This window comes from Rutidosis leptorrhynchoides, chromosome 2, assembly GCF_046630445.1.
Source record: "Rutidosis leptorrhynchoides isolate AG116_Rl617_1_P2 chromosome 2, CSIRO_AGI_Rlap_v1, whole genome shotgun sequence".
Classification (NCBI taxonomy): Eukaryota; Viridiplantae; Streptophyta; class Magnoliopsida; order Asterales; family Asteraceae; genus Rutidosis; species Rutidosis leptorrhynchoides.
In genome coordinates this window covers 300080636-300096524 of record NC_092334.1, presented here as the reverse complement: position 1 = coordinate 300096524, position 15889 = coordinate 300080636, and positions in this window count along the sequence as shown.

Here is a 15889-nt window from a genome sequence, read left to right as displayed (position 1 = left end):
TGGTTGATAAGCAATTTTGTTAAGACCTATATTGGTTTAAATGGTGTCATGTATAATTTTGGTTAAATTGTACTTGTTGGATGGGTCGGAATTACCACCCGTAGTGGTAATTGGTGAAGTCCACTTTAGGTGTCTAAATGGATGATTTGGGGTAGCAGGTATAAACCCTTGGTTAAGGGTGTTGGCGTCGAATTCTCTTGTAAAGAATGTATGTTGATTGTGTGTTTATATATATGCGTATTATAGGTAAAAGCTTGCTCGGTTGCGTTTGGAGACGATTTACATATATGACTTGTGCGGGCATCCCAAGGTGAGTGGAATGATTATACATGTGTGTATATAATGTATTTACTTCTGTAGGCTACGATATGGGTTTAAAGTTCGCGTGTTCAATACCGCATCGTATTAGCATGTGGTATGGGTTAAAGTTCACGTGTCCGATGCCATACCATGTATGTGTGTGGGGGCGTGATGTATGGGTTAAAGTTCGCGTGTTCGATACCATATAATCATGTGCGTGGGCGTGAAGTGTGGGTTTAAGGTTCGCGTGTTCGATACCACATTTCACGTGACGGGTGGGTTAAAGTTCGCATGTACGATACCACTCAGGGGTTAGTGTTATACTCCGTTGTACACTAACGGTTGTTGGGAACACCGATGGGAAATTCGAAGTACCATTCCCCCGTACTATTGGTTAACCATGGTTATGTGTTGTATTGTAGCATTTAATATTGTTCGAGTTATATATGCTATTGCTTGTGCTAGCTTGTGGTCTTGGAGATTTAGCGTTATACTTTGCGATGGTATGCCATGTAAATTGCTAGCGTGTATGAGGTATTTGTGTAAGTGTTTGCAAGTAAGTAGATTATATATGTATATGTATAATTATTGCATTCACTAAGCCTAGGCTTACCCCTCTCGTTGTTTACCTTTTTACAGGTATTGTGGTTTGAAGCTAGCTAGTTTGTTAAGCTAGATGCATAGGTGCGCTTGGGCTCGATGGGGTAGCTTTTGGATATTGAACGCGGATTGGGGATTGGTAGTCCCCGGGATTATGCTTTTGGTATCGGGTTGGGTTGTAAAACTTATTTTTATTGTGGAAATCTCTTAGTTTTACTTAATATGATGTGTTGTGAAAGTCGTTTCGTTTAAAAGTGTCCGGAAGCCGGTTTTTCGCTCGCGTGTTATTAAAAAACTGATCAGTCCCCGTTAGTTCATTTGGACGCCGTCCTAAAGTGTTGGACGCCGTCCAAGGTTTCAGTACTGGACGCCGTCCAGGAATCTGGACGCCGTCCAGATGTACAGGTTCAATTTTTTTTTTTTAAGCCGTGTTTTTGGTAAAACGAAGTTGGGTCGTTACACATAGCACCATCGTTAAGCAAGCAAGAAATGATAAATTCACCTGGGTCTCCTACTTTAGTAAGTAGAGTTGGTTTGTTAACCTTTTTCGGGTGATCTGTTCTTGGTTCTTTTACTTCTACTTGAACTTCTTGTTCACAATTTTCTTCGTTTCTTAGAATGGGAGGTTTGTATAGGAATTCTTCTTCATCACTCCAATTTGAAGCTTCCCCGTCTTCCAATTTTGGTTTTTCATAGGTTGTTGATAACATATTTATGTTTTCATTCTGAGGGTTTTCTTGGGTTGTGAAATTATGATTGACTTCATTGTCAACTTCCATCGGACCATGTATGTAATGTTTAACTCTGTGACCCTTAACTTTAAATTCAATCCCATTTGAATTTATTAACTCTATTGTTCCATATGGGAAAACTCTTTTGACTATGAATGGTCCAGACCATCTTGATTTCAATTTTCCAGGAAATAGCTTGAATCGTGAGTTGAAAAGAAGAACTCTGTCTCCTTCTTTAAATTCTTTTGAACTTCTGATTCTTTTATCATGCCATTTCTTCGTTCTTTCTTTATAGATTAACGAATTTTCATATGCTTCATGTCTTAATTCTTCTAATTCGTTTAGTTGACTTAATCGTAAACGTCCGGCTTCATGTAAATCAAGATTACATGTCTTCAAAGCCAAAAATGCTTTGTGCTCAATTTCTACTGGAAGGTGACATGCTTTTCCATAAACGAGTTTAAAAGGTGTGGTTCCAATTGGAGTTTTGTAGGCTGTTCTAAAAGCCCAGAGTGCATCCTCAAATTTCATGGACCATTCCTTCGGATTTGATCCTACGGTTTTCTCTAGAATACATTTTAAAGCTCGGTTGGTATTTTCAACTTGTCCACTTGTTTGTGGATGATAAGCGGTTGAGATTTTATGAGTTACTCCATATCTTTTAAGAACTTTCTCAAGTTGATTATTACAAAAATGAGTACCCCGATCACTTATTAAAGCTTTCGGTGTTCCGAACCTAGCAAAAAGACGTTTTAAAAAATTGACTACAACTCGTGCATCGTTAGTCGGGAGAGCTTCTGCTTCCACCCATTTAGATACATAATCAATAGCAACGAGAATATATAGATTATTATGAGATTTTGGAAATGGACCCATAAAGTCAATACCCCAAACGTCAAATACTTCACATACTTGAATGATATTTTGTGGCATTTCATCACGTTGACTTATTTTTTCGGCCCTTTGACAAGCATCACAGGATTTACAAAGAAGGTGTGCGCGTTTGAAAATTGAAGGCCAATAGAATCCAGCGTCATAGACTTTTCTTGCTGTGAGTTGAGGCCCATAATGCCCTCCTGTTGGTCCTGTGTGACAATGGTTTAAGATTTGACTAGCTTCATCTCCGAATACACATCGGCGTATTATTCCATCGGGACAACTTTTAAACAAATGTGGACCTTCCCAAAAATAGTGTTTTATATCACTAAAGAATTTCTTTCGTTTTTGGTACGACAACCCTTTTTCAAGGAATCCACATATTAAATAGTTTGCATAGTCTGCAAACCATGGAATTTCATTATAATCGATTCTTAATAGATATTCATCAGGAAAGTTATCTTGTATGGCCGATTCATTTAGAACTTCTAATTCAGGATTTTCAAGACAAAAAAGATGATCAGCGGCGAGATTTTCTGCTCCCTTTTTGTCTCGAATTTCAATATCAAACTCTTGTAAGAGTAAGATCCAACGGATTAATCATGGTTTGGCATCTTATTTTGAAAATAGGTATCTAAGAGCAGAATGGTCAGTATAGACCACCGTTTTTGCTACAACGAGATATGATCGAAATTTGTCAAAAGCAAAGACAATAGCAAGGAGTTCTTTTTCAGTAGTTGTGTAATTCATTTGTGCTCCTTGTAACATCTTACTAGCGTAATAAATAGGTTGAAATCGTTTTTCAATCCTTTGTCCTAAAACGGCTCCCATTGCAAAATCACTTGCATCGCACATGAGTTCAAATGGTAGATTTCAATTTGGAGTTATCATGATCGGCGCATTAGTGAGTTTTTTTTTAAGAATATTAAAAGATTTGATGCATTCATCTGAAAAGATGAATGGAGCATCCTTTTCTAGGAGTTTATTCATAGGAGTGGCAATTTTAGAAAAATCTTTTATGAAACGTCGGTAAAAACCGACATACCCTAGAAAACTCCTAACTCCTCTAACATTGGTGGGATGTGAAAGTTTAGCAATTACATCTACTTTAGCTCTATCATGTCGTGAAAAATCGCCATCATGTACCTTTGAAAGGTTGCAGGGGCATTGCAAAGTCCAAGTGGCATGCGTTTGTAAACAAAAGTACCATAAGGGCACGTGAATGTGGTTTTCTCTTGGTCCTCTTGGTGCTATCGGAATTTGAAAGTATCCGGAGAAACCGTCAAGAAAACAATAGTAACTATTCTCGGCTAACCTTTCCAACATTTGATCAATGAAATGTAAGGGAAAGTGATCTTTTCTGGTGGCGTCATTTAATTTTCTATAATCAATACAAACACGTCATCCTGTTACAGTCCTAGTAGGAATAAGCTCATTGTTCTCATTTGTGATGACAGTCATGCCACCCTTCTTAGGTACGCATTGAACTGGTCTTACCCATGGACTATTAGAGATTGGATAAATTAAACCTGCATCTAGCAGTTTAATAATTTCTTTCTTAACAACATCTTGCATATTAAGATTTAGTCTTCGTTGGCGTTGCACATACGTTTTATGACATTCTTCCATAAGGATTTTATGTGTGCAATACGAAGGACTTATGCCTTTAATGTCATGAATCTTCCATGCAATAGCTGGTGTATGAGCTTTTAGCACAGAAATGAGTTGAGATTTTTCATTTTCAGTAAGAGAAGACGATATTATTACAGGTTTTTCAGATTCACCATGTAAATAAGCGTATTCCAAATGGGTTGGAAGTAGCTTTAACTCTAATGTTGGTGGTTCTTCTATCGATGATTTATATCGATATCTGTCTTCCTCTTTTAGCATTTAAATTTCTTCTGTTGTTGATTCGTAATCATTAGCCATAAGTGTAGCTAACATTTCAGCTTCATTAATTGGTTCAGTTCCTTCTCCTAAAGAACATTCTCCTGTTCCTTGTAATTCTAAAAATTCTTCTAATAATTCTGCATGTGAATCTGTAGTTTGAATATAATAACATGTATCATCTGCAGATAGCGGTTGTTGCATGGCTTTATCAACAGAAAAGGTAACACTCTCGTCCTCTATACTTAGGGTCAGTTTCTTACCGAGCACGTCTATTATTGCTTTAGCCGTGTTTAAGAATGGTCTTCCTAATATGAGAGGAACTCGAGAATCTTCTTCCATGTCCAGAATAACAAAATCTACTGGAAATACTAAAGTAACAACTTTAACTAGCATGTTTTCCATTATCCCTCTAGGATATTTTACTGATCGATTGGCTAGTTGTATGCTTATTCGTGTTAGTTTCAATTCTCCAAGGTTTAGTTTAGTGTATAGTGAATATGGCATTAGATTTATACTAGCACATAAGTCTGCCAATGCTTCTATTGAACTAAGACTACTCAGAAAACATGGAATTGTGAAACTTCCTGGATCTGATAATTTTTCTGGTATCTTATTCAACAACACTGCAAAACAATTTGCATTCATAGTAACAGCCGATAGTTCTTCCATTTTCTTTCTATTTGTGATTAGATCTTTCAAGAATTTAGCATATCTTGGCATTCCTGAAATTACATCAATGAAAGGAAGGTTGACATTTATTTATTTAAACACTATCCAAAAATTTGGATTGCTCGGCTTCAAGTCTTTCTTTTCTCATTTTACTCGGGTAAGGAAGTGGTGGTTGATATGGTTTAACATAAGGTTTAGCCTTAACTGTGTTATCTTCATTAACCTTTTCAACTACCGGTTATGATTCCTTCTCTTGTTCAGGTTGTGGTTCTTGTGGAGTAGGAATAGAATCATCAGAAATTTCAGGTATTTCAGGTGGTTTAAGTGTAATACCACTTCTTGTGGTAATGGCTTTAGCTGTTTCATTCTGGGGGTTAGCATTTGTATCACTAGGTAGACTTCCCGGTTTTCTTTCACCTATCAACCTTGCTAGGTTGCTTACTTCTTGTTCCAGATTTTGAATAGAAGCTTGTTGATTTCTAAATGCTTGAGCATTTTGTTCATTGGTTTGTTTCTGAGATGTGGAAAATTGAGTTTGAGATTCAACTAGCTTCGACATCATATCTTTTAAATTTGGCTTTTTATCATCGGTTTGTGGTGGTTTATTTTGAAAAATAGGTCTGTGCTGATTGTAAGTATTGTTAGATACTTGTTGATTGCTAGGACCTTGTTGGTTGTTGTATGGAACATTTCGGTTATAATTCTGATTTTGATTGTAGATAGGTCTTGGTGGTTGATAATTATTCTGATAATTATTTCCAGGCCTTTGGTTCATGTATGAAACATTCTCTCTTTGTTCCATTGTTTATTCAATACTGAGACAATCTTTTGTCAAATGTGATCCTCCACACTACTCACAACTAATTCGTATTGAGTGAATATCTTTAGTCATCTTTTCCATTCGTCTCTCGACAGCATCTATCTTTGCAGAAATGGAATCAAAGTCATGGTTAGAATCGGCTCTAGCCACTTTATATGATCTAACGATATCTTTTTCTTGGTGCCACTCATGTGAGTGGGAAGCAGTGTTATCAATAATTTTGTAAGCTTCAGTTGCGGTTTTCTTCATAATGGAACCACAGCTGCTATATCTATGTCTTTTCGTGCAGTGATGTCGCATTCTTGGTAGAATATTTGTACTATTTGATAAGTGTCTAAACCATGTTGCGGACATCCTCTCAATAACTTTCCAAATCTTCTCCACGCTTCATATAGAGTTTCATTTGGCTTTTGCGTGAACGTAACAATTTCTCCTTGAAGTCTCACGGCTTTAGATGCCGGAAAGAATTGTTTAAGAAAATTTTCAACTAAGACATCCCATGTATCAATCGCCCCTTCAGGTAACGATTCTAACCAATCTTTAGATTCTCCTTTTAAAGTCCAGGGAAATAACATGAGATATATCTGTTCATCCTCAACTTCTCAGATTTTAAATAGAGTACAGATCCTATTAAAAGTACGAAGATGTTCATTTGAAACTTCCTTCGGCGCACCACTAAATTGGCATTGATTAGTTACCATATGTAGGATTTATCCTTTGATTTCATAATCTGGCACATTAATGTCTGGTTGAGTAATTGCATGACCTTGACCAGTGCGTTTAGCTCTCATTCGGTCTTCCATACTTAAAGGTTCCAGATTTTCCATGATTGAAATTGTTGAATCTGAATCAGTAGAGGATTCTGACTTAATGGTTTCTTCCTCGACAATTTCTGGATGAGTGATTTGTGGTTCAGGAGGAATGATTAGTGGTTCAGGATCTCTGAATTATCCCTGAATATCCTCCGGATTCTCAATTGTGAGGTCTGGTTCAAAAAATGGATTATCGAAAATTTGAATTGGAGTGCTTGGTCGACTTGATGACGATTCTAAAGAAAAATCAAAGGCGACAATATTGGCTAGATGTCTTGATTGAGTTACAGGTGGTGAACGTATGAAAGGTGGTGAAAGTTTTGCTCGGTGCATTCACTGAATATCCTATTAGTTATAAAAGATAAAAATTATATAAGCTATCAAAATAATAGACTTTTCTGATTTTGCCCACGTTTCGAATAGCCAATACATGCAGCAGGTAGCCAGAACTCTTTAAATTGGAAGCCCACAACTCGCCACTAACAAATCCAACTATTACTACGAACCAGAAAATTTTGGATGTCTATCAATTTAACCGTTTAAAATAATTTTTCGTCGAAGTTTAAAGAAATTTTAGAGAAGAAATAGAAAATTCTATGTCCTAAAAACTAGAGCGTCTAGAAATAAGAAAGAAAAAGAGCGCGTCGAAAAACGTCAAAAAATAAAAAATAAAAGGTCGAAAAATAAAAAAAAATAAGAAAGAAAAGCGGTCGAAACTCAAAAGTCTAAATACTAAATATTAAAAGTTGCGTCTAAAGGTATTAAAGCTTAAAGGAATTCTATATCCAACGGTAATAACTTAAAAGTCACTAAAATCTATTAAATATTAAAGCGATGAGCGACGTCGTAAAATTCTAAAGCACCTAAATCTTAATCTAAAGAAAAAGCACTTAAGGGATTTTACGGCAAAGCCTAAAAATCAAGAAATAAAAATAACTACGGCAAAATACTAGTTTTAAAACTAATTATGAACGATAAATATACAATTTACGAATAAACGATTAAAGAGATACGAAATATAAAAAGATATAAAAATTGATAAAATTACTTATTTTTTATAAAAATATTATTTTTATATTTATTTTATAAAAGTATTAATTTTTATATATTAATAAAACTAATTAAACTTAAAAATACAAATTAACTAAGACTAATTATTATTATAATAAACCCTAATTAGGTAATTAATAATAATAATTAACTTAACCCTAATTCGTACGGTACTAGGATCAGACCAATCTTTTCACCTCATGCGACCGCATGAGGTTTCTTTGTTCTGGCCATGTGATCGCATGGTTCTTGGATCCAGGCCAGAAGTTTGGGCTGCTACAGTGTCAGACCCGATTTTTTTTTTCTATTTTAATTTTATATAAAATATTTATATTTATATAAAATAAATTAAAAAAAAACTTATATTTTAAAAACTAAAATAGAAATAGAAATACTTTATAATTTTATATATTTTAAACAAACTCTTAAAAATATATATTTTTTTATATAGCGTTATGCTTCCAGCGTTTTAGAAGTCCCCGGCAGCGGCGCCAAAAATACTTGATGTTTACAGAGGTGTATACGAAAAAGTTATAATTTTATTACAAAATACTATTAAATATGATATAATTTTACACAAGTTATTTATTTATTTATAGAGTAGATATACCTAAACCTTGCTACAACACTTATAGGCAGTGTACCTAATCATACAGTAGTGTAGTTTTTAGTAAGTCCGGTTCGTCCACAGGGAACTAGCCAAGTTTAACGCTATATTTTTAAAACTATATATATATATATATATATATATATATATATATATATATATATATATATATATATATATATATATATATATATATATATATATATATATAAGTCATATTATTATTGTTATTATAAAACGGGGGGGTTTTTACCGTTATATATATATATATATATATATATATATATATATATATATATATATATATAGGTCGTATTATTATTGTTATTATAAAAAGGGGGGTTTTTATCGTTTAATGACCGGTTTGTCGATTTTATGTCTTAAGTCACAAATAAAACCTAATGTAAAATATTAAATATAAAAATAACTTAATTTAAAGCGCAAAGTAAATGACAGTAATTAAAATGCGATAAATAAAAGTACGATAATTAAAATGACAGGAAATAAAAGTGCGATGAGATATAAAATAAAGGAATTATACTTATTTAAACTTCCGTAATAATGATGTTCGACGTGTTGATTTTAGTTTATTACCATGGGTTAATTGTCCTTTGTCCTGGATTATTCGATATGTCCATACGGTTTTGTCCATAATAGTCCATCAGTTATAAATACTGAAAGGACCCGTTCATATACATTATAAATGATTCACAATAGTTGATTACATCGCGAGGTATTTGACCTCTATATGATACATTTTACAAACATTGCATTCGTTTTTAAAAGACATACTTTCTTTACAACAAAAATTGACGGTATGCACACCATTTCATAATACATCCAACTATAATTGACTTAATAATAATCTTGATGAACTCAATGACTCGAATGCAACGTCTTTCAAAATATGCCATGAATGACTCCAAGTAATATCCTTAAAATGAGCTAATGCACAGCGGAAGATTTCTTTAATACCTGAGAATAAACATGCTTTAAAGTGCCAACCAAAAGGTTAGTGAGTTCATAGGTTTATCATAACAATCATTTCAATATATTAATAAACCACAAGATTTCCGTTTATAAATATATGTACACTCGCAAGTATATAAAAGTATTCTATAAGTTGTAGGCACCCGGTAACAAGCCTTAACGTTCATGTTTTACCCTCTGAAGTACACCAGATCAGGTGTGTTTAAAATACCCTCGAAGTACTAAAGCATCCCATAGTCAGGATGGGGTTTGTCAGGCCCAATAATCTATCTTTAGGATTCGCGCCTACCGTACATAGACAAGTAGTTTAATGTTAACAAGCTAAGGGTATATTTCTGGTTTAAACCCACGTAGAATTAGTTTTAGTACTTGTGCCTATTTCGTAAAACATTTATAAAAACAGCGCATGTATTCTCAGTCCCAAAAATATATATAAAAAGGAGCAAATGAAACTCACCATACTATATTTCGTAGTAAAAATGCATATAACGTCATTTAACAAGTGCAAGGTTGGCCTCGGATTCACGAACCTATATTAATTATATATATTTATATGTTGGTCAATATTTGTCAACAAAAGTCAACTTGACCCAAAATGACTTTTAAAATTTATACGTGTTTATTATATAACTTAACTATAGTCATTTTATATATTTAAATATATTTATAATAATAAAAGTCATTTGTTAATAAAAATTTATATTAACGTTTATATATGATAAAATATACTTTTATATATCTTAAGTAGTAAAATTTATAAAGTTCACTTAATATCGTAAAACTATAGTGGTAAGTATTATTAATGTAATTATATTACGCGTGGTGAAAAATATCTTTGTATCCCCTATTTATTTGATAAAATAATATTGATCATAATAATAATAATAAGTAAAAGTTGTATTATTTTGTAATAATAATTATTATTATTCTATAAAAAAAATAACAATATTTATATTTACTAAAAATGTTATTATGATAAAATGATAATACTAACATAATAGTAATAATGATATTTTATAATAACAATGACATTTCCATTAAAATAATAACTACGATAGTAATAATGATCATTTTAACAATAATACTAAAATTCAGTTGACTATAACTTCTAATCCGTTCATCGAAACCATTCGATATCTAAATGAAAAGTTCTTAATTTTTCGCTAGCTTTCCAATGACATGCATATCATATACCCTATCTCAGTAGCATATGTATCTAATTCAAGATTCAACAAACCTATCTAAGGACAATATCGAATGTACAAGTATGCATAATCCTATATACTCGAGCACTAGTCAGGGATACACTATTGATATATAAAAGTTAAGTTATGAGTGCTCACGTATCAATATTGAGATTCAATATTAAAGAAAAGTACGTAGACGCAACGAAGATGATAAACACTAGATTGACCTCACGAGCATACCCATGAACCATACCCATCACCTCCATAGCTATAACCCATAATTTCCTTAGCTTCGACTCATTCAAAAAAACTATTTTGAAATCACTCGGACAGCACTCCGTCGTAATATATTATGTATACTAATAATATCTTGAAATAATATAGAGCAAATATATATATATATATATATATATATATATATATATATATATATATATATATATATATATATATATATATATATATATATGTATGTAAATCGATTGAGAGAGTTTAGAGAAATATATTTTCAAGTTTCTATGAAATAATGAAACCTATTGAATTCTATTTATAATAGATTTTTGAATTATTAAAGTGAATTATTAAAGTATGAATTATTAAAGTGAATTATTAGAGTATGAATTATTAAAGTGAATTATTAAAGTATGAATTATTAAAGTATGAATTATTAAAATGAATTATTAAAGTTAAAGTAAAGTAAAAGTAAAGTAAAGGTAAAGTTAAAGTATAATAAAAGTATAAAAACTATGTATGTATAATACGCTTATAAATATATATAATATTAATTTAAATCGTTATATATATTTAATGAAATAAAATATAAATATCGTTATATTTATTATACTTGTTAAGTAATGAGTTGTCAAAAGTGATTCTAGATATTTATAAAAGTTATATACGTTTTAATAATAAAGTTCTTTTTAAACTGAAAACGTCTTTGTACGTTTGAAAATAGATTAATAGAATATTATGGAAACCGATTCTCCACTAACTTTTGTCTAACTTTCATAAATGACACTTTTTGTTTTTATTTATAAATAGCTTTACAAATTATTCCGAATATCGTTAAGAGGAATAGAATTTCTCAAATCATAGTGGACCTCTCAACAGAGACTTGTAATCATAATTCAATGTTTCTGATAATTTAAGCATTTAATATATTTTTTTTAATTTCGTCGATAATCATATTGAAACAAATACGTTCATATAAAGCATTATATGTTTAAATACTTTGTTGACATTTTCAATTTATAATATATACACATATACATACATATTCATATATGTTCATTTATTCGTTCGTTAATCATTGGAATTTGGTCGAGGTTTAAATGAATGTATAAACATAGTTTAAAATCCTTGAGATTTAACTTAACAAACATTTCTTATCGTGTCAGAATAATATAAAAATAAAGTTTAAATTTAGTCGAAAATTTCCGGGTCGTCACAGTACCTACCCGTTAAAGAAATTTCGTCCCTGAAATTTGATAGAGGTCGTCATGGCTAACAATGAGAATGTTATTATGACAATTATAAAGTTTTATCATGTCTAAGAAGTATGGATAAAATAATTTGATTACTCGAAGCGTATGAGGGAAGTTATCGTAAATGAAGGAAATAAGATTATAGTGATTCGTCATATATTTTGACGTCATCACAATTGATCTCCGAATTTAAAGAAAATCTTTGTAATCTATATTGAATTTGATGCTTCAGTGATTAAGGAGATTATGATTCTCTTCGAATTAATACGATAATCCATCTTGATTTCTCTGTCGGGTATTTCACTATAAATCCACCTCCTTCATTTCCATACAACTCACACCTTCTATTCTTTCTCCCTCAACTCATATTTTAAAGTATTTGTCAATATGCTTCATCCAGTACTGATTCTCGATATACTCCTCACTTTGATATCTGTCGTTCTTCTTTTTCATCTGCCTCCGGAAGAATCTATTTACTTCTACTATACTCTTGGTTTTATAGTGTTTTTAGTTCTTCCTTGTCTTTATATTGCTATATGCATCGATATATACGGTTTATAATTTTTGGGTGGTTGTTGGGTTTTATATCTTCCCTTATATTTCAAAGTCCCTGCTTCTATCTTCTATAATCATTGTCATCCACAGTTAATACTCCATCGTATTTGCTGCGACTTATACTCCAATTTCTATTTTGGAGCTTTGTCCTTTCGTTTCTTCTTCTTGCGATTAAGCATCGCTTGTAATGGTCCATAATTCGCAGATATAAATTTCGAAATGAACATTGTTAATGTTCTAAGAAGGAAATGGTAATGGCACGGTCTTGATTTGTAAAATTACCAGAATACCCTGGAAAAGACCGAATCATCAAGAAATATTTTCTTGATATTTTAGAGGTTAAATAGAATACAAGAGTCGGGTAACATGGCACATGATGATGTTATGATCTGTGAATCATCACGTTTCATTTAAAAACTCAGCATGACTTACTGTAATATAATCACGTTGATCAAGTGTCATTATATTATACTAACTCATGCTTCAGTTCCCAACACTACTTCAAAACATTCATACTTTATACTCGAAGGTTTCAGAATTTAGAAACTAAAACAGTTTCCTTTATGATGTGATACAGATAACGCGAGGGGATAAATGATTTCAGATAAGAATGATTATGAAAATATCTTCAGAAATATGGAGGATATTTATAATGGAAGATACGATGATATCTTAGAATATTTAAGATAAGAGGATGATGAAGAATATTGTCCGCAAGGGTTTTAGAGCAAGGAGCAAGGTATTTGTTAAGGATTTCAGCAGACACTGAATCATATGGATTCTTTGAAGGTAGATTTCGTCCTTGTGATTTGTCCACAGCCTCCTTCATACTTTGCTCAATCCATTTTCCTGTTCCAAACCTTCTCTTTTTCTCAGCTTTACCACCTTACTATTCTTTGTCATCAAACTTTTTACTGTTAAGATCGTTTACATTTTTTGATGCTTCGTCAGCATTTCAAGAACTAGTTTGCAGTTCAAAATATTTTTCAGAACTTCACATTCAAAGTATGTAAGCCCAGGAGATAGAGGTTTTACGTACACATATAACTGTTGGCGTAGACATGCTGTGAGATTTCAAAATACTGTTTACTGATTTCTGATGATTCGTATGACAATTCTCGTTACAAGATGAGAATGAGTAAATGATGTGATTTCAATAAATATAATGATTTTTCGAAAAGTCAAAGATAATTGAAGTTGTTGGTAAGTTTATTGCTAAGGTGGCGAGATATGAAAGGTTCCCCAGTAACGATGACGAAAGGGCAACGTATCTATTGAGGTTATAATAAGACTAGTCCGACTGAAAAGTCGAAGTTGACTTGCTGGAGCTGTGACAAAACTGGCTACTTTGAAAAGGAATTGAAAAGTCATTTTAGCTAATAAATGCCAAAAGGTCTGACACGGATACGCGTCGAACTATGACTTTGGCTTCGAGAGCTTTTTAGGTACATAACTGTGGGTAATATGTGGTTAGATCATCATCTCGATTGTTCATTGTTTAAAGTGTCTTCGAAAACTTCGGAGAGTTTGAACACAGTTTGTAATCGTTAATATACATATGATGTTCTAACACAGTTTTGAAGTCAAAGTATAGCTTTGAAAGATGTAGGAATCTAAGAGTGATGTCTTCTGTTAAATCATGACTTAGATTTTGATTTGTCAAAATCAGAATGCGTAATCAAATTTGGGTGAGAATGGTTGTTTTGATTTCTATACAAGAATGTATATTGTTGTGAGATTAGGGAGTATAGTTGATGATTTGCTTAATTAGATTTGAAAAATGTAACATATTAATTGTGAATTTATATATCTCTCGGGTATTACCTACCCGTTAAAATGTTTTTCACAATTAATATTTTGTACAACAGAATTTTATTACAGTTTTTATGAAAATATATATGTGCATATTTTCTTCAGATGTAACATAGATTTAATGAGTTAATATTAAATTAAACTCATTTGATTTACGGTTGAAACTAGAACTGAATAATCCCTAAAGACTTTAGAAATTACTTAACTTTTACGGAGCATTTATTCAATAAAATCGAAATTATAAATTAATACTTCGTTATTTGTTGGTGTTTGTGGAATTCTTGTGAATTTCGCAAGGTACGAATAATGTTATTTGAAAAGTTTCGAGTATATCGACGATGAAAGTGAAAAATCAAACTTATATTTGAATAATTCATTTAATTTATTATGAATTGGGATTTATTGAATTGAGGCAGAGATTGTAGTTAATGATGGTTAAGTTGTGGACGAAGGACGTACATTATTGCATATTAGTAACATGAATTAACCGAGTAGTTAAATTCACACATAATAGCTTAGTACGGAAATATTTATTATGGTCTAAAAATTTATATATATAAGATATACATATAAATCCTTAAGTGGAAATGAGTTAATACTTCATAACTCATTGATATGACATACTTGTTGTTGATTTATAATGATATCCACGGTGATTCTTGAACTGACGGACTTTGTGATGTTATAGGTGCTGCTGATTCTGACAACACTGATGGCACTGACTGTACTGGTGATGCTCATGGTACCGTTGATGCTGTTGGTAAATCAAGTCTAGCTTGTAAACCACACATCATTCTTGTCTGGGTTTCTACTCTTCCTTCTATCATTTGGGTTCACTCATCTAATTTATGGTTAGGGCTAGAATAGATAATCTCTAAGACTTTAGAGACTACATAATCGTCGCAAAATGTTTCTCCAATGAAGTTATGAATCAATACTTCATCGTTTGTTGTTGTTGGTATTCCTTGGTATCTATAGAGTGTATGTCATTGGTACTCGTGGGATATAGGTTGTGGTATTGAAGTGTGGGATGCGGATGTTACTGTTGGTGGTGGTGATGGTACTATTGGTGTTGCTGATGGTGGTACTGGTTATGCTGCTGGTGCTGCTGTTGGTGTTTGTAACCCTTGCACCATATTCTCTAAAGCCACTACTCGAGCGCGAAGCTCGTTGACTTCTTCTATTACACCGGGGTGATTGTCAGTTCGGACGAGCGGATAAATAAAATCTAGAATTTGATGTAGTATATAATCGCGATGAGATACTCTGGAAATGAGAGAGAAAATGGTGTTTCGGACCGGTTCACCGGTAAGTGCTTCAGGTTCATCGCCAAGAGGGCAATGTGGTGGATGGAAGGGATCACCTTCTTCTTGTCTCCAATTATTAAGGAGGCTACGAACCCATCCCCAATTCATCCAGAATAGATGATGGCTAATTAGTTGATCCATTCCGGTCAAACTGCTTTCGGAGCTTGAGTGGGATTCCATATCAAAATTCGAGGGACTT